This window comes from Echinops telfairi, unplaced genomic scaffold (assembly GCF_000313985.2).
Source record: "Echinops telfairi isolate 266 unplaced genomic scaffold, ASM31398v2 ScPeMD7_31;HRSCAF=116, whole genome shotgun sequence".
Taxonomy (NCBI): domain Eukaryota; kingdom Metazoa; phylum Chordata; class Mammalia; order Afrosoricida; family Tenrecidae; genus Echinops; species Echinops telfairi.
The window spans coordinates 7,862,032-7,881,947 of NW_022103928.1; the positions used below are offsets into that span (position 1 = coordinate 7,862,032).

The 19,916-nt window shown below is 42.3% G+C and overlaps 1 long non-coding RNA gene across 1 annotated transcript in view; it reads left to right on the forward strand.

The window, feature by feature from the left end:
• LOC123521649 overlaps positions 1-19,916 on the forward strand; it is a 234,355-nt gene that overhangs the window by 165,758 nt on the left and 48,681 nt on the right. The window contains exon 2 of the long non-coding RNA XR_006680038.1: positions 3,631-3,730. This is a non-coding gene — a long non-coding RNA (uncharacterized LOC123521649). The remainder of the gene's footprint in view (positions 1-3,630; positions 3,731-19,916) is intronic.

Genomic DNA, 19,916 nt, shown 5'->3' on the forward strand with positions numbered 1-19,916 from the left:
ATTTATCCCTCCGCCTTTCAACCAGCACCACATGTGATTATTGGCCAGGCTGGCACAATTAACTAACTCAATGGTATTATGGAAGACAAACCCTAACTCCATGTAAACAGTAAAGAGATGCCAATCATCTGAGAGTAATCTCTCTGCAACAAGTGGAAGCAGCAGCATCTGGAGGCAACCATGCTTTGAGATGGAGACTTGGTTCAATGGATTTTAAAAATTGACATGGGATCTGGACCTGCTGGCCGCATATTGTATGTCATTTAGGAGTTTTGGCATTGTAAAATTACAGATATATCTCAGAGTGAGTAAGTTTAGAAAAACATACCAAGATTTGTTTGACACAGTGACCTTTTTCCCTCCCAATGTGAACTCCATGAACTCCTTCATTTTGCTGCTTCGTAAAATCAGCAGTCATGCCTGGTGCCAGGACACTCTTTTCCCAGCAGGGCAGGGAGAACATAGGTTGAGATACTATTGAAATTACTTATTTTGCATATTTTTACATTAAACTACATCAGGGCCATTTTCCATTGGTCAGTACCGTTAGTAATCCAAGCACACCTTTTTTTTTAAGTTATCCATTTAAAATTATGAAAATATGAATCTTGTAAGATTATAATCACCATCAAATGAAGGGCAAAATTTGTCATACCAAAATAGAAATTTCACTTTAGAGTAGGAAAAAAGTGAAGACATGGTCTAGTAGACTAGAAGCAAAACGCAAGAGAAATACTAAAATATGCTTTAAAAGAAAACAACAGTTTTCTCTTGTACTGCCCTAAAATATATTTGGAGAATCAAAATTGCATCTCGTGATATTTATAAATGCATGCTTGAGAGCATTCAAAGAAAGGGCAAACTTAATAAGGTTGGTGGGTGGGGGAACCCACAGTAAGACATACCTTTTAGTCCTTCCAGGGAACTACAAAATTAGATGTTTATTAACTAACGTAAGTTAGTTTGTGGATTTGGTTGGAGATAGAAGTTACTCTTGACTTTATGCGGTGTAGGTGTATTTCAATGACCTTGTCCGCTAGTCAAGTCTCTGCATGGACATATGTGATTAAAAATATTCCTCTGCTCTCGCCTGGTGCTTGTAACATTTCCCACTACCTGTCACTTTGTCCTTGACGATCTTTGAGGCACACACACACACACACACACACACACACACACACACACAACAAAGCCAAGTTGCATTGACCAGGTATGTTATTTATTTTTCTCCGGTGCTGCTTTGTGACATTAGAGTTCAGATTTACCATGAAACACATTTTAATCAGTGACCATATCAGACAAATGGAAGCTAAGCACTGGTTAGTATGTTGAAAATAAATACGCAGGCTCTCATTAATGTCGCTGTCTGAATAATTAGTTGAGCATCGTGTCCTGAGCAGCCATGAAAGCAAACCAGCTTCTCACTGGAGCGACAGGCTGACAGCGGCATTTTGGAGCATGGTCATTAGTGTGCCCGCCATCAATGTCATGTTACTATGTCAAATTAGTTAGTGTCCCCTTAGGAAAGAAGCAGGACCTACAAATTATCCTCCCACAACCCCGGAAAGCGTGTTAGCAAAACCTCCGATCGAGTGTGAGCAAATTATTCACATGGCTCATAAATTAACTAGTTTACAGGCTTATAACATTTTACAAGTAGATAATAAAAGGCAGAAAAGTTTTCCTATGGCTTTGCCCTGATGCTTAGGGGTGTGATCGGTGCCTTTTCTGTGAGGAGACCACAGAGGATGATGGCTTTTTGCTTAGGACCAGCATAACACGTGGAATGTCAGGAGCAGTGTGTGGAAAATGTAGAGCCCAAAAGGAAACAGGTGTAAATCCTTCAAAAACAATATAATTAACGTTGTTATCTCCTTGCACTGATAAGTCAATGACAATGGCGGTCTTTCTTGTGGTGGCAGTTGCTCATTAATGAGTTCACCAATTATGTTTGAACGATTACGGCCTTTGCCAACTGAAATTGTCTTTAAAGAAAAAATTCACCCAGTTTTTTTTACTGCACTCTGATCCTCATCGTCAGCTGTCTTTTTTCTCAGAAGAATATTGCTAACGCAGCATGTTGAAACTCGCCAAAGATTGAAGATTCTTCAGCCATAGCATGTTGGGTAAATAGTTAACTCACACATAGAAACTGATCACTGTAAAACAGAGAGTGGATTTGTCTCGCCTCAGTTCATCTCTTATCAGGAAGAGCCTACCCCCGTACCACTTCTCAACCTCTCAACTCTTTTACTAAGTTGTGGTAGAAAGCCCACGTAGGTTCCAGAAAGAGAGAGAGGTAACTATTCATATCATAAAACTTCATACATCTCCTTTTCCGTTTCACCTTCTCTGTATGAGTTGTTTAGAAAAAACATGCACATTCATGGAGTTTTGTGTGACTTTATTATTGTGGGCTAAGTGTTGGGCTGCTAACCGCAAGGTCAGCAGTTTGAAACCACCAGCCGCTCCACTCTGTGGGAGAAAGATGAGGCTTTCCACTCCTGAAGAGTTAGTCTCAGAAACCCACAGGGACAGTTCTACCTTATCCTATTGGAATCATTTGGATGGCAGTAAGTGATAGTTACTGTTGAAGGAGAGAGAAAGAGAGAACAAGAGAGCATGAGCGAGCAAGCACACACACAAGAGATCTGATGCTGTCTACATATTCTGTAGTTGCATCCTCATAGTGAGTCTGCTCTATAAACACATGGGCATTATTATGTATGGTGTTACTGTCTTAAGCATCAGAAATGGACTGGCACGCAGAGCCCTTGCTACTGACATCTAGTCAGAAAAACTTTCTGAAAGTGATTGAGGATGAGTTGATTTATCTGTCAGCAACTTCAACTTACTTAGAAATAGATTTAGTAAATATTTTACTAGTAACCCAAGTATGGCCTGCAGCCTTGCAGCCTCAGCACATGTGCACATACACACGCTGGCTGTTTCCATAAGAAGGGTGTGTCGCACCCTCCTGCATTTAAAGAGCAGTGGGAAAGCTGCTCCCTGTGGTGCACGGGATTTGGTGTTTTCCTGGCAGAGGAGGTCCTGTTCTTCCTGTTTGGGGCTGGCGGTGTGTGTGTGTCCCTTATACTTGTACTTCTTCCCTCAGTGGCACTTCGGAATTCATCTAGTCTCTTCCACTGAATGTATGGAGAGTAGTGACCTGGCAACTGAGAGACCAAACAAAACCCTCTCTTGCACTCACCAGTACTCTTGCCCCGATTTCTCAGGATGAGTTAGCATTGCAACTGTGAGCATTTATTCTCCTGAAAAGGAAAGGAACAACATGGAATTTCAAAGAGTGAAACTTTCCAGGGGAAACCTGGAAGATTAGGACTTTAAGAGTAGGACTTTTAAAACCTTTAAGAGTAGGACTTTTACTGGACTTCGTAACCTTTCATGTTTTTCTGTTATAAACTCTGAAATATTAAATTCAGATGATCAACCAGATTGAATGCAGGCACTTGATGGGAAAGGACAAAACAGGCACTTAGAAACATGCTTATAGGTTGAATGTAAACATTTGGGTCAAAAAGAAATACTTTGCTTTCAAATGTATGTGTTGCATTGGGAGCATCAAAAGGTGACTCTTTGTTTACTCCTCTCTCTCCTTTTTGATCGCAGTGCCCCCGCTCCCCATGTGTTTGAGTCCTGTGACGTGATGCATGATCCCTGCCAGTGATTCCAGGCTTTTTATGGCTGTCAGCCCCGTGCAAAGTTCAGGGTAAGTGGCACCCCCCACTCTGCCACCTACATTTCCATCTGCTTCTGTGGGTCAGAGAAATCCATGCCCCCAAGTCGATTCCGAGTCACAGGGACTCTGTTGGTGGAAGATATGGTATTCCCAAGGAAAATAAGGACCTTTGCAATGGTACCAGTTCCCAAACCAGTCGTTCCAATAGACCATGGTGGCTTCCAAAAGTTCGTGGGAAAATGTCATTATCTTTTCATCCCATTTTTCCATGAACTTTTTAGATGCCTCTCTTATTGGCTACTACTCTCTGTGATAGCATTATGGATTTCAAGAATCATATGATAACTTGCATTGGGTTTTGGGGAGGGCGATTCAATACAAGGCTTGGCAGGTCTGTCTTTAAAGGACTAGAAAGTGAATGCTTCCATCTCATGGGCCGAATGTGTTCCGTGCCAACTACTCACCTACACCACTGTAGCACAAAGGCAGTCACGGTCACAACTCAGGCATACAGTGAGACTGTGACCCCAGAAAACTTTATTTTACAAAACCAGGCATGGCCCGAATTTGGCCTGTGGGCCAGTTTGCTGATCCCTACTCTAGAACATCAAAGCGGCCGCATGTTCAGTAAGCACATCACCCGCCTGGCCTTGTGAAGATGAAACAAGGTAGTGTATCTGTGAAAGCATTTTGACAGTTACAACACCCCTTCCAGTTGTAGGATGGCTCTGCACAGCCCTTCCGGTCACCTTGGGGAGCGCATCTTACATCATCACCTTTTTAGTCACATTAGGCTTTCATGAGCTAAATGAGTATTGGGGTGTGCTTATATTTCCTGAGTAATGTGACTTTTCTGTACGCTCCTTCTGTTTCGAAGCTGATAGACAAGCTGTTTAAATATCCTTTTAGTATCAAAAGTGGACAAAGGGATATAGGGGTAGATTATGGCAGACTAAAGATCAAATACTAATGAATAATGATTAAATTTCTTTTAATCATCAGAATCTGAGAAGGCTCTAAGATCTTCCACCTTTAATATAGACCTTAATAAATAACATGGCTTTGAATGTCTACTAGAATGTTTGAATTTCACAAGTCTTGCATGTCAAAACATAGAGACAGGCTCAGCAAATACGCTTCTGTGGACACGCAGCACTAATTAAGAAGGAAAGTCATACTTAAACAAACCGCTTTAGGAATGGAAGGGTAATCAGGATCCTAATCCGTGAATTTTCTTGTTTCTTTTTACTTACACAAAGCATCAGTATAGTGTCTTCAGACCCATTTGTGCACCCTTCTCTCAGTTAAGAGTTGTTTACTGGTGCTAGAGATCTAGCTACACATACTGAAAAATGTATCCATTTCCTCATTCTCTCATATACAACCCCTCTGGAAAACAGCAGTTCACAGTCGGTAAGTGTCTTCTATTTACTGCTTTGCCAGTTCACGTGTGGTGCTTCATTCTCCGGGCCACAGTGAAGCTGCTGGCTCCAGCCATTAGCGTTATATTCTGCCTGGAAGAGACAGAAAATAAAGGGACTAAAAGAAAATAATTCCTAGTGGCAACAGGTGCTATTAAAGAGCGTTCCTGGAGCCTCTTTCAGTGGCTGACTTCTACTTGTGTCCTATTAGCCACCACTAGCTCTACATGTGGAAGAAAGATAAGGCTTTCTACTCCCATAAAGACTTACAGCCTCAGAAACCCACCAGGGCTTCCGTCCAGTAGTGTCCCTATGAGTCAGAATCAACTCAATAGAAGTGAGTTTGACTTAAGTTAATGGAGCTATCTATCTGAGAAATGCAGCCTAAGTCTTGGGCAGCGTGGTGTCCTAGATAAACTCTAGGTTCTGTTGCCACAAAAGAAAAGGAGAGTAACTACTAGAAAACAATAGTAGCTACTTGCCCGTGTCCCACAGTCATAAATTTTATTTTTCTTACGTGCTCAATTTTTATGCATCTTAAATAGGTGCCTTCTGTTGATCCTTTCTAGCCTTGTGTGTGCGATGGTTAGCTTACGTTTTTCCTTAGAATTTCGACCGGTTTCATTCTTAGCAGGGATATTGATTTCAGTAAATGTTTTAGGGCTGTAATTTTCTTATGGTATTGCAAACCTGGGAACTAAATTTCTCTCTCAAGGGAGTTATAAATTAAAATTTTAACTCCAGACATTGCTAATGGGTTTTCTTTCTTGTGGACATAAAGTTTGGTGACTTCTCAAGGACCAGCGTGTAGGCCTAGTTACATGCAGGTTCATCCCTAATTCTGTTCTTCTCAGTTTATTCAGGGGACATGGCCATCAGTTTAGCACTGTCTCCATGAAGACAGATAATAGTACCTACTCTACATCTCTGTAATTTACTCCCATAAGCCTTTCCTGATTGGGGGTGGGGTTGGGGGGAGCTTACCTGAGAGAGACAAGACAAAAGAAGGGAAAGGAAAGGGACATACATGAGCCAACCCTGCTCAGTTTGTTGATTCCCAATTAGTCTGTAGGTTATTCTTGTACAAATTTCAACTCATAGCAGGGGACTCGGACCAATGTTTCATCATATATTGTCTACCCATTCCAGCCTGTGGTGGGTGCTAGGAAACATATAATACTTGATGCAGTCACACAACCATTTGTTTCAAAGCTTCTATAGGATAGAAGTGTGGGCAAGAGAGTATTTTGAAAGACCAATTTTTATTCAAATGTCACCTTTCCCACTCATAGACTGAAGGATTCTGAGAAAATTACTTAACCTTCCCAGTTCAGGGTGTGCACATCATGAGAGTCTTAACTCCTTGCGTGAGATGACTCTTGTAAAGAGCTTAGCACAGATCCTAAGATCCAAAGCTATCAAGTCAACTCCAACTCATGGCAACCCCATGCCTGTCAGATTGAATGGATTTTTACTGGATGGGATTTCAGCTGTGCTTGGTAGACTTGACACGCCAACCTTCCAGTTAGCAGCTAAATGCATAAATGTTCCTCCCTCCCAGGGACTCCAGCACAGCACACATTCAATCTCTGCATGGTGTTGGGGACCTCCAGTGATGCGGCAAGCCTCTGTCTCCAGGGAGTTTGACCCTCCAGTAGTTGGCTTGTTGTTCACTGTTTTGCTGGTCAACAATGTCTTTTGTCAAAACCTGCTGCCTTTCCCTTGGTAAATTTAGGAGGGCCCTGGGCAGCGGCCTTGAAGCCCATCTTCAAGGATACCTGCAGCCACATGCCATGCTGGACAGCTCTGTGCAGATCTCACATCACTGGGCCCCATTTTGGCAAGTTCCCCCAAGAGGCAGAGAGTTGCTTTTTAATTCCTTTTTTTCTTCTCCTTACTCAGATAATGGGCCTGCCTACCAAGCAGAATTCACAAACTGCTTTCCAGTTGGTGCAGCTGATGATAATCTGAAAGGCTAGGTTTGCTCTTGTGCAGGCTGATTCCGCCTAAAATGGATCCTTCCCCGCTAAATCACCTGCCCCTGCCCCCATGCCGACTTAGCTCCGTGGCTCTGATCTCCTGGGGAATGGCCTTCACATAGCAGAGCCATCTGCTCATAGAAAGCTGTGGAGTGACTGCAGCAAAGATTGCTAGCAGTGCTCAGGGATGGCCCCATTAGAGAAGTGTCGGAAGACTGCGAAGCCATTGCAGCCATGTGGCCATGACCTTCTCTGAGCACTCTTGCAGGCGAGCAGAAGAGTCATCCCCTCCGTGTAACGGCTCTTTGCAGGGATTCCCTTGATTCAGATCCCAGAACCCTGAGCTAATGACCTTGGAACTTAAACCTTTCAAGAACCTGCTTCCCACAGACTTTGTTTCCATCTGGAGGGTTGTACTTGGTCTAAGAAGTCTGGGCCCTGTTGGGTTTTTCTATGGCATTTCAAGTGTTTCAAGTAAACTCTGCTACCTCACATAAATGTCATCGAGTCTCTTGTATCCCTGGGTCCTGGTGAAGAGTTGCTTCTCTTCACAGACCCAACCCCGCCTCACCCCTCAGTGCTCACTCAAATAGCAGCTCCTTGGAGGGGCTGGTTCTGGCCACCCAGAGTAAAACAGACCACTCCTTTGTGCTCTTCTCCACATAAGCCTTTGGTTTGTTGCATTACACGGTGGTGGGTGTTTTATAGAGAGAAATGGGCTTCTAGGAGTTCATGGGAACGATGAAGCTGAAAGATAATGAGACTTTTCTGTGACTTTTAGAGGTCCCACAATATCTGTTTACCAAGCAACAAACAGCAGACAGAGCTACCTTGATCAGCATGGCTCCCATGGTTTAGCTGTGCCCAGACACTCAGAGACAGGGCTCAAGCCACAACAATGGATTTCAACATACTAGAAAGCATGAAGATGGCCGAGGACAGGGAACTTTGTTGTTCTTTGGGGCACGCGGTTCACCATGAGTCAGAGACAGCTCTCTGGTGACTAACAATTCCAGCGAATAGTAGACACACAGTATTTGTCGAACCAATCAGAAGTATGCGTGGGAAATTCCTCCGTTTACATGTTATTTAATGTGTAGTTATAAGAGCCTTGGTGGAATAGAGGGTTAGGCATTGAGTATTAACCACAAGGTCAGCAGTTCAAAACCACCACTGGCTCCTAAGGAGAGAGGTGAGGCTTTCTATTTACTGTGGTAAAAAGTTACAGTCCCAGAGGCTCAATAGAAACTAAATGTTTAGAAATGATGATAGCAACATATGTACAAATGTGCTTGATACAATTGATGTATGGATTGTTATAAGAGCTGTAAGAGGCCCCAATAAAATGGTCTTTTAATTAAAAAAATAAAAGTTGCAGTCTTAGAAACCCACAGGGGCTCTACCCTGGCCTAGAGGGTTGCTCTGAATGGAAATCGACTTGATAATGGTGAGTTTTGGGGTAGAAAATTGGCTGAGGAGGAAGATAAATAAAACTTCACACGTCATTTTTGTGGTAGGGCTGGTAGGGATGCCAGCCCTGGCCCTTCTCTGGAAGGGTTTCTGTTGTGGAACAATCCTCATTCAGTAAGGATTATACATTATCTTCCCCTTGAAGACAAACTCATTTTCCAATTGGGCCTGGAGTCTGTATGTTAATAAAGCGTGTGTGCTCAATCCCAGCAACTTCATTCATGAACCGATGATTGCATCTCTCTGGTCTTCAGTTAACTTTTCCCAGGTAGGAAGGACAGCATGCTCCTCACTCACTGTATTCTTGCCAGGACGATATGAGATGCTGTGCAGAAAGTGCAGGGTCTGGAGCGGTGTTACGAAGCTGCTGGTTTAGAAAGCTCAGCAGAGGGCATTGGGAACTGGGCTGGCAAAACTCACACTGTGCTCTCTCGCCAGCTTTACTTTCAAGAGTTTTGATTCGTTCATGTTTTTGCTCGTGTGTCATGCATGACATTAACTTTAAAACTAAGAAGTACAAAATGAGCCAGTAGGGGGAATGGTCTGTTTTATATTTGCTGTTGACATGTTGACTGTTGGGTGTTTATGATCTGTCACAGAAAATAAAAGTTATAAATCTCAAACACTGCCACCTTCGTTCCTTGTTGGGAGCCTGACTCATATCCACAAAATTCAGGAAATGCAGAGCTTGGGGGAGGCACTGCTCTTCAGCCACCTTGTTGGGCATAAATCTTGCCATGCAGTTAGAGCTAGCTGGATCACCTGTCTCAAAATCAACAGTACCTTAAGTATTCTGCTGTTACACACTTAATTTACCTGTCCAGAAAATCCACATGCTTTTTTAAAAAACCATGTTTATATAGACTGAAAGGAGTGTGGATATAAATATCTTGCTTTGTGAATCCTTTTTTCCCTACCAACATAATAATGATCTATTATTGTCCCTATTATTATTTCTCAAGATCTGTGGGTGACATGTGTTGTTAATTGTGATTATGTGATGTGGAAAGAGGACACCCAGAGAAGGCCTTGCCTCTCCCTTCATCACATAGTGTTTTAGGGACAAAACAAGGAAGTTTATCAAGTAACAGCCTGTATTTTCATGATTGAAAGAATAAGTAAGGTTATCTAAGAGGAGATGTATGATTGGTGTGGCATAGTGGGTTACATGTTGGGCTACTAACTGCAAAGTCAGCAGTTCGAAACCAACCACCAGCAACTTCATGGAAGAAAGACAGGGCTTTCTACTCCCATCAAGAGTTTCTGGGGCAGTTCCACCCTGTCCTACAGGGTCGCTGTAAGTCAGAATCAACTTGATGGCAGTGAGTTTGGTTTTGGTTTGGTTTATTAATCTATACCAAGGATGCTCAATACATCGATCTCAATCTACTAGTCGATCACAAATGTAGTGTGGGTAGATCACATGGCATTAAAAAAATAGATTTTTTTATTTGATATTAATTGATATTCAGCACAGCCAATCAGATGCAATCTTAGGTGTAAAAATCATGTGCAAACAACTGTAGTAAGTGCAGCAAAACTGACAAGCTAAGTTATCGCCAATTTTAGACCTTGGTTTTTTTCTCTTAAGAGTAAGAAAGGGTATTAAAATGAGCAGGGGAGCTGGACCAAGTAAGAAGACAAAAACATTATCAATTTCATACAGAATGGGAGATTTTGACACTACAAGCGGACATTCAGCTGAAGTCCAGAGCACATGAACAGTTCTGGAATTTACTCGCAGAAGGAAAGTACCCAAACCTGAGAAAACGTGCTACCTCCTTGACTGCATTATTCAGCTCTACTTATTTATGTGCGTCAGCCTTTTCCCACATAAAGATCCTTTAAGTCCAAGTACCGTACCCTGACTGATGATCATTGGAAGTGTGCTTGAGCCTGGCTGAAAGCAGCTACTGTCTGGACTATGCATCCCTGGCTCATTCCATTCAGTGCAAGTCATCAGAGTAAACTCAGGTAATGACAAAAAATGTACATAGTTAATTGTGTTGTGTTGTGCAATATGGACTCATTCTGTTATGCAAGGTATATAAACATACATTTTACATATAAAGAATTCTCAATGTACTTATGAATAAATATAATAAATAAATAAAATAAATATATGTTTTGTAGTTGGTAGATCATTTTGACTTGATCATTTTATAAGTAGCTCACATGCTGAAAAAGTGTGAGCACCCCTGATCTATACCTTAGCAGATAAAGTATCAAGTTTGGTTTCTAACATTGTTTTTAAGACGAAATTCAGAGAGTTTCAGGTAAGCAAAGCTAACAACTCAGGGAAAAAAATTAATACAAACTTTTGTTAAACTCTCAACAGCCTTTAGAGTGGCTGAGACCCAGCCTTCTTGGCACCTGAAAATATATAACACCACTATCTCTAAATACCATTTCAGAACCTAAGATAATAATCCGTGGAAGAGGAAACAGATCCATGTAATACGAGACTTGACTAGTGCCGTTTACATGGGAAGCCTGACAGCCTAGCCAGACCGCCTCCTGCCCGTGCTCAGCACCTAGATGCATGAGTATCTGAGGGGGAACAGCAGGATCTTTCTGATGGGGCTCGCTTTGACATTTTGAGATTGTGCTGTGTTCTCTGGGACCAGTTCCATGAAGCAGCCTTTAAATGCCAGTGACTCAGGTTAAGATGCACTGGGGGGTTGTTTCTCGATACCAGTTTCCACTGGCTTTCAGCAAACCCTGGGTTTTGGATGAGCAGAGGCCATGCTTATGCTTTGTCCGTAATTGTCCCAAAGAGTTTACCAACAGCCAGACAAACCCACTCACTTGCTCCTGTAGATGGCAGTTGTGTTGGAATTCGAATCCTAGCATGAAGCATGTGTAGGCCTGCTTGGGGCTATCAGGTGAATATGCCCAGAAGAATTTGCATTCCACGCTGTCCCAGTAACCCTCGGTGCAGAATCTCCCTTCTCCTTTTAACAGGTAGTGAGTGGTGGGAGGAGAATGCTCAGATCTCACGGAAAACCCAATTCTTAGAAATTCTACTAGATTGTGTACTAAGTACAAAAATCCATTTGACAGATGTGGAAACTGAGGTTATATGACTTGCCCGTACCTCTCATCTTTAAAAGAGCAGAATTTCCATGTGAGCTCAGGCACTTTTGCTTCATCATGTAGTATGATCTGCCCTTTGCAAAGGTTTTTGTAGGCCAGGTGTCAATATGTAAGCGTTATTTTGCTTTGGCATGTATTTTTAACTCTGGGGTCCCCTGTATGCCTTTACCCTTTGATGCCATCTACGGGGGCCAGTTTGGTATTGCCTGGGTCTTTCAAATGCTTTAACTCTTTCTTCTAAAGTGAGAGCCATGGGAAGTGAAAGGATGTCCCAATATGATTTTGGAACAAGGACAACCACTTAATTGGCATTCTTACTTCTCCAGTTGCATGTGCTTTGTACAGACATTCTCTCTAGATCTTTGATTCGTTTTTCTCTGGTACATTATTCCAGTTAATCTCATCTCCACTGCTCTCATTTTATTTCATATTAGCCTCTGACCATTCAACAATTGATTTGTTCCACTCAATCACCTGTGTCAAAATGTGTGGTCTGTGAGAGGGTCTCCTTCCCAAGTCAACAGTGCAATGCCTAGGGTGTTTCCAAGCAAGTAGGTCTAGATTGTTCTTGGGATTCATTCATTTAGAAGGCTTTCTGTTTACCAAGCTGGATGTCTGAGGTACTTAGAGGTAATCCTGGCCATCAAAGTTGGAAGCCTGTAGATACTTGGTCAGTAGAGTTACAGATTCATAGGCTGTATTCCAAGGACTTGCGCCTTCAAATATTAGTAAAGTATTGAGCTTGGGGATATATCTATATACCAGTTATAAGGGACCACAGATAAGCAGTTTGATTTAAGAAAGATCAATACCTGATTTTTAATACAAAGAGTCAATCATTCTTAGTGTACGTGTGACTTAAAATAATGTTTTTAAGTCTGTTTTCAAGTGACTGGCTTAAGTATAACAGTTGAACAGTTGTACAGTAACTAGCTCTGGAGACCACTGGAACTAGGGTTTCAGAATTCAAGTCACCTTCTTAAATCATGGTCCCTATCTTTCAGATGTGCTTGGCTTTGTTGGATCCGCTTATCCCTGTAGCTTTTCCCCTAGTTGTGACATGGTAACGAGTCATGGGTCCCTAAAACCTCTACATCTGAAAGGAATCTGCTCTTCTTGAGGTTTTAACCCTTGTCATCTCATTGGAATCTTTTTAGCCATGCACTCAGCCCTTAAATACACAGCATGGTTGGGGTGGTATACATGCCCTGATGTGGGTCACATGCCCTTCTCTAAATTGGTAGATAGTGCCCATCCTACACAAAATAATAAAGAGTAACTTAAAGAACTGCTGGTTCTAGAAGAAGGGGCCAGGATTCTGGAGTGGAATGGCATGCTGTGTCTGTGTATTGAGTATGGTAATGCATGGTAAATATATAGAATTACTGGGTTAGAAGGAGTCTTTAGATATGCCATAGTGATAACTACCCATGATTGAATCTCATTTCTGAGCTTTTCCCTTATTGATGTTGTCCTCCTAATACTCGGACGGTCATCTACATTATTAGGCTGTGCCTTAGAAATATTACCCAGCCTCTGTCTTCTATGATTCCGGAGTTAATTTATTGCTTAACATGCTCCTGTCTATCCACTGTCACTGTTCTAGGCTCTAAGTCAAAATTTTGATTTCATTATACTTAGATGTAGAAAGTAGCCAGAAACCCCAAGGATAGTACAGTGATAAAAACAAGAAGGCCAATGAACAGTGGTTGCCGCTTACTATATCATTGTGTGCTGTCAGTAAATTTCAACTCAAAGCAATCACATGTGACAGTAGATCTGCCTATCTGCTTTCTTCGACTGTCATCTCCCTGGGAGCAGATTGCCAGGTCTTTCTCCTGCAGTGCTGCTGGGTGGGCTTGAACTGCCAACCTTTCCTTTCACCGCAGAGCAAAGCACTTGACCATGGTGCCACCCGGTTATTGTGATAGGGCACACAGTATTTTTACCTGAGGGATTCAAAACCTAAATGATCAGTTTAGTTCTATCAATCTGACTAGTTAAATTTAAATTCTTCTTTCTATAAACCTTGGGTGGAAGCCCCTCCTCCCACCCTTGTTACTTTTAACAATTAAAAATATTAAATATGGTGAGATTTTGCAAAGAACTTTAACTCCACATGCTTTTAATGTTTCCTTGAATTAATAATTTTATGTCCATCATATTTTCTCCTTGGCCCACAATTCATCCCATATTTGGATCTTGGCAACTGATGACTTGGTTAATTAGGCAGTCTGTTAACTCTGATTACTAAGTTATAACAGATCAGTGTGGAAGCATCACTGTGCAATTTGGATTAAAAGGCTCTTCATTTTATCAAAACAAATTTACATTTGTGGATAAGTATGTGGAAATGCATTAGGTGAAAATGATGCATTTCCTAAGGAAAATTTTAAAAGGATAAAGAATTATTTCCTCCCACGATGTTATTTTTTTATTATGACATTTGTCACATTATCTTGCACTAGGAATATACTTAAAAGCTTGGAATTTTATTTTAAGCTTGAAAATTATAGCTGATTTAATCCCCTATTATACAAATATGACGGATGCATTGAATTTTTAAGCAGAATCTAGCACAGCAGCACATAGTTATATTCCAATTCTGGCCACAGTGGCCTCTGATATTGGCCTTACTTGCAGAAATGAAGCTTGCCTCGGTTGGGGGTCAGTAGTGGGTTACGTTAAGGCAGTCGCCCCTTCAGAGCTGAAAGCACTGACGGTTATTAAATAAGATTGGGCCTCTGCCATCCCTTCATTTTCTTGTCTAATAGTTCATCATTATTTAAGGATTTCAGTATCAAAAATGTTCCTGCTTACTCCTTCTTTCTTCTCTTTCTCCCTTCTTTCCTTTCCAAGAACATAATCCTCAACCTTGTGGAAAACCAAGCAACAATCACGCACAAAAATGGTCTTCCGGACTCAGCAGACCCTGAGCTTTGTGTCATTACCTCTCACAGTTCCATCAGCTAGCCCTTGCTTCTCAACCCACTACTGTGGCAAGTACATATACCGAACACAGTGCTGGGCACATTCCCAAACCAAACGCACTGCCACCAAGTTGATTTGGGCTCATAGCCCTAGATGGGGTTTCCAAGACTGATTTTTTACAAAAGCTGACTGCCTCTTCTTTCTCCCACGGAGAGGCTGGTGCATTTGAATCACCAACCTGGTAGCAGACCAGTGCTTATCCCACAGTGCCTCCTGGGCATTGAAAAACAAAAAGCAAACGGACTGCTACTGCATTCATTCCAACTCATATAGACCCTGCATAGGTTTTCTGAGGTTCTGAAAATTTTGGGGAGCATATAGCTTCATCTGACTCCCAGGGAGATGCTGGTGTGTTTGAACCGCTGACCAGTAGTCCAGTGCTTACTGGACAGTGCCATCTGGACTCCTACCAGAACACAAAGTATTTAATGGGTATTTATTGGAGACTGGTGGATCAGTTCAAATACCTGCACCTTGTCACCCCCTAAATCCAGGCTTCTGAAGTGCTCCTACAAGTCATCTGGTCCAACAGCTGTGACATTCCAGTGAGACCAAAAGAGAGCCCATGTTCTTTTACATTCAAGGCATGTTACTGGGTTGTGCTGTGGAGTTGATTCTGACTCTTGGTGACCTCGCGTGGTGGAGAGTAGAATTGGGCCATAGGCTTTCTTGGCTATAGTCCTTAGAGACAGAGCATCAGGATTTTCTTTTGTGGTGCCACTGGGTGGGTTTGGGACATTTAACTTTCAGTTACTAGCCAAGCACAAAGTATTTGCATTAGCAGGCACTGTGAACAAACATCGTCTTGGTGGATCACATTGACATGATCACAGGTCAGAAATCATGACCCATATTTCTTTACCTGTATGCACCGACAGCATCTGGTTTATGCATTAGTGGCTTTCCTGAATCTAGGAGACCTTTCTAGTTGTTGAAGCTTGCTTAACTCAGAGTGAAACTTTGGGTTTTAGGAGTCCGATTATTTTCTATTTATTAGGAACATTTCAGCACAATCAAAGGGGTTCTCCTCTTAGAGGAGTCTATGGCTGGTTGTATAAAGGTAGCAGGTGTCTGAGTTCTAATTTGCTGAATTGGAATGACAACCTTAATTTTGGTTCTTGTTAGTTTACTTTCTCCCCTCGCCCTTGCTAAAGAAAGAAACAAATAAGGAATTAAAAACACAACTCTAACCACTTTGGTTTGTATTATTTCTTATCATTTCCAAAGAGGTAATTTGACAGAGAGACATAGTTCAGGCTTTTATATGTGAGGTCAAACTCACAATCTGATTCAACATTATTTTCTATTTTTTCAAGTGTGACTTTTGTTCCCTAAATAATACATCCATATGTTATGATGCAGTTTTGCCAATAGAGGAAGAGAACTCTCCAAAAAATAACTGCCTAAGGAATGAGGTATAAGGTGAAATCTAGTTATATTTGCAAGTACCAGTTGAGACAGAAACATTCTTTTTTTAATTTATTGGGGGCTCAAACAACTCTGATCACAATCCATACATCCATACATCCATTGTGTCAAGCACATTTGTAGATTTGTTGCCATCATCATTCACAAAACATTTTCTTTCAACGTGAGCCCTTGGTCTCAGCTTCTCATTTTCCCCCTCCCTCCCCCATCCTCACTCCCTCATGAACTCTTGATAATTAAAAAAAATTTTTTTTCTTGTCTTATACTGAGATGTCTCCCTTCACCTATTTTTCTGTTGTCCATCCCTCTGAGAGGCGTTTATATGTAGATCATTGTGATCGATTTCCCCCTTTTTTCCCCCTAGCTGACCCTTACAATCCTTGTATGGCTACTATCAATATTGGTCCTGAGGGGTTTATCTGTCCTAGATTTCTTGTGTTTCCAAGTCTTATCTGTACCTATGTATATCCTCTGGTCTAGCTGGATTTGTAAGGTAGAATTGGGATCATGATAGTGGGGGTGGGGGTGGGGGAGGAAACATTAATGAACTAGAGGAAAGTTGGATGTTTCATTGGTGCTACACTGCACCCTGACTGGCTTGTCTCCTCTCCATGACCATTCTGTAAGGGTTTGTCCAATTGCCTACAGATGGGCTTTCGGTCTCCACTCTGCACTCCCCCTCATTCACAATGACACAATTTTTTGTTCTGGGTCTTTGATGCCTGCTACCTGATCCTATCGACACCTTGTGATCACATAGGCTGATGTGCTACTTCCATGTGGGCTTTGCTGCTTCTCAGCTAGATGGCCGCTTGTTTATCTTCAAGCCTTTAAGACCCTAGATGCTATCTCTTTTGATAGCCAGGCACCATCAGCTTTCTTCACCACATTTGCTTATGCACCCACTTTGTCTTCAGCAATCGTGTCCGGAAGGTGAGCATCATGGAATGCCAGTTTAATAGAACAAAGTGTTCTTGCATTGAGGGAGTACTTGAGTAGAGGCTCAATGTCCATCTGCTACTTTAATACAAAACCTGTACATATATGCACATAGATCTATTTTCCCATAGTCACATATAGATACATTAACATATGTACATGCCTATATTTAGACCTCTATAAATGCCCTTTGCCTCCTAGTTCTTTTCTTTATTTCCTTTTTACTTTCCTCTTGTCCCACTATCAAGTTCAGGCTTCATTTCAGTTTTAGTAATTCCTCTTGGTTACATTGCCCTTAATCAAGCCCTACCAGGCCTCCTACACCCTCCTGGCCATTAATCTTAGATCACTTGCTGTTCCCTTGTCCCTGGATTTGTTAACACCCACTTCCTTTTCCCTGCCTCCAATCTCCTATGTCCTCCCTCCCCCACCACCAGAACCAGCAGTCCCACCGTTTTCTCCTCCAGATTGTTTATCCTGCTTATCTTATCTAGATAGTCATGCAGAGATAATAATATGCACAAAAAATAAGACAGAGCAAAACAAAGTAACAAAAGAAAATAAAACAAAACAAAACAAAAAACAATGACGAAAAACCAGTAAATCGTCTGTTTGTTGACCTTTAGGAGTGTTTTCCAGTTGAGTCTGATGGGGTGTCAAGCCCTGGCCCCAAAGTCTCTTTTTGGTATTCCCTGGGAATTCTACTCCCCTTGCTGTTCTGTTGCACGCCCTTAGTGTTTCGCCTCTGTGTGGTGGGGTCAGATCGGGCACAATTCCCGCACTGTGGTTCCAGTCTTGTCTCATAGTGGGGCCAGCCTTATAGTCCTCTCTGTGTGTTGGCTGCTCTGAGCAGGGATTGACCTCAGGGCTTGGTGGGCCAGGATGTGCTCCCTTCTCTCTTCCTCCCCCTTCATTTGCTCCTGTGTGCTCTGATCAGACATGTCCCTCTCCCTGAGCTGTAGCTTCAGTGCGGTCCTCTGAAGTGAGGGAGGGGAGGGGAGGGGTTGTCCATGTAGTTGGGATTGGAGCCAGCCCCTCAGACCTATCTCTGCTGGTTCCCTGCTTCATGCTGGTATGCTGCATTCACATCTTCGAGCACCACATTGAAGAGACAGAAACTTTCTTATCATACATCAATGGTCCCCGAGAAGTTTTCGTGGCAATGCCGCAAGCTCTCTCTATCAAATACTCCTTTAATGAATGAGTCTGTAGGTAGAAGCAAGCCAACTTATTGGAAGGTTGGATACTATTATTCATATTGTTTCACTAATTAACTTTATTCCTTTAAAATGAACTTGGATGAAAACAACCACCTTTTCTTTGGTCCTGGTGAGCAGATGCTTACCATAGTCCTTTGCTCAGTGGGGAGAGTGGGGAAAAAAGCCCCTTCCGCCCAACAGAAACAGCCACGTTTGCTTGGCTAAATCAGAATGCTGGCACTTGGGTCTTATTTAATAGATCATGGGTCCAGCCACACAAGTGTTCCAAGTGGGAGGCCTCAGTCCCAGCTCTCTCATCTGTAGAAGAGCAGTGATCAATTATGTGAGTGCTCATGTCTTACCCTGGTTTGGGCATGGCCCTTCCTTGTTGAAACCAATATCTGATATGCAAACCTCTCTCTGGTTTTCTTCTAGAAGCCTGCTAGCCCCTCCTTAATTTTTAACCTTTGCACCTCAGTGTTATGTCCTTGTTTTTCTTTACACATTTTAATTGATTATCATTATTTTAAAACATTTCCCTCTCTCTCTTTTTATGTCACTTTATTGGGGGCTCTTACAACTCATAACATTCCATACATCAGTTATATCAAGCATATTTGTACATATGCTGCCATCACCATTCCCAAAACATTTTCTGCTTGGGCCCTTGGTATAAGCAACTCTTTCTTCCTCTCACTCCTCCACCCTCCCATACTTGATCAATTATATATTGTTGTTATTATTTCATATTATACACTGTCTGTTGTCTCCCTTCACCCACATTTGTCCCCTTCAGGGTGGGGAGAGTTATATATCCCACGTTGTGTTGGGTTCCCCTTTCTCCCCCTTCCCCCTCCCTGGCAATCCCCCTACCCTCATGATATTGCTACTCCCACTACTGTTCTTAACACACATACATCATTCCTCTAGTTCCTGAATGCTCCCCGCTCCCCCCTACCAAGACCCAGTTCTACTTTAGAAATCTGGCTAGACCGGAGAACACACATTGGTACAGATAAGAGTTCTCATCACTTGGAATTCAGGACAGATAAACCTCTTATGGCCTTTTTAGGGAGAAATTTAACTAGAAATGAAGCTTACGTTGGCCTTCTCAATCTGAGTGTTTGATCTTCCCTGGACTATCCCTGAGATAAGATAGCTTCTCTCCTCTAATTTTATATTTGAATGCACATTTCCCCCCATAATTCAATCTACTTAACCGTCTCACCCTGTTTGTGTGTGTGCATGTGTGTGTTTGGCAATTGCTCACTAAGTGATTGTTAAACCTTTCCCGATCATCCCTGCCCACACCTTCGAGCCACAGTACTAATAGGCAATGTTGGACCAGCCCCCTGCTTTGTACTGCATGTCTGGGCTGAGGAACGCAGCTTGCTCTTCAGCACCACAGAAAGGAAACACAACAGTACAACTTTGCTTTTCTTGGGAAACCCCTCCCTTTGGACTGGAGAGCACAGGGTGGCTCTCCTTATTTTGTGTCCATCGCCAACTTAAGCAGTCTTGCATAACACCAGGACAGGAAAAAAGAAGTCATTTTAAGGGAAGCATATGTTTGTGTTGAGAAAAATGGAGCTAGGACTGGACGGGTGATGGTGACCCCCACAAAGGTAAAGGCATCCTCTGTCCAGTTCAGGCAAGAAACCACATTTGGAATATTTAGGTGGTAGGTCTCACC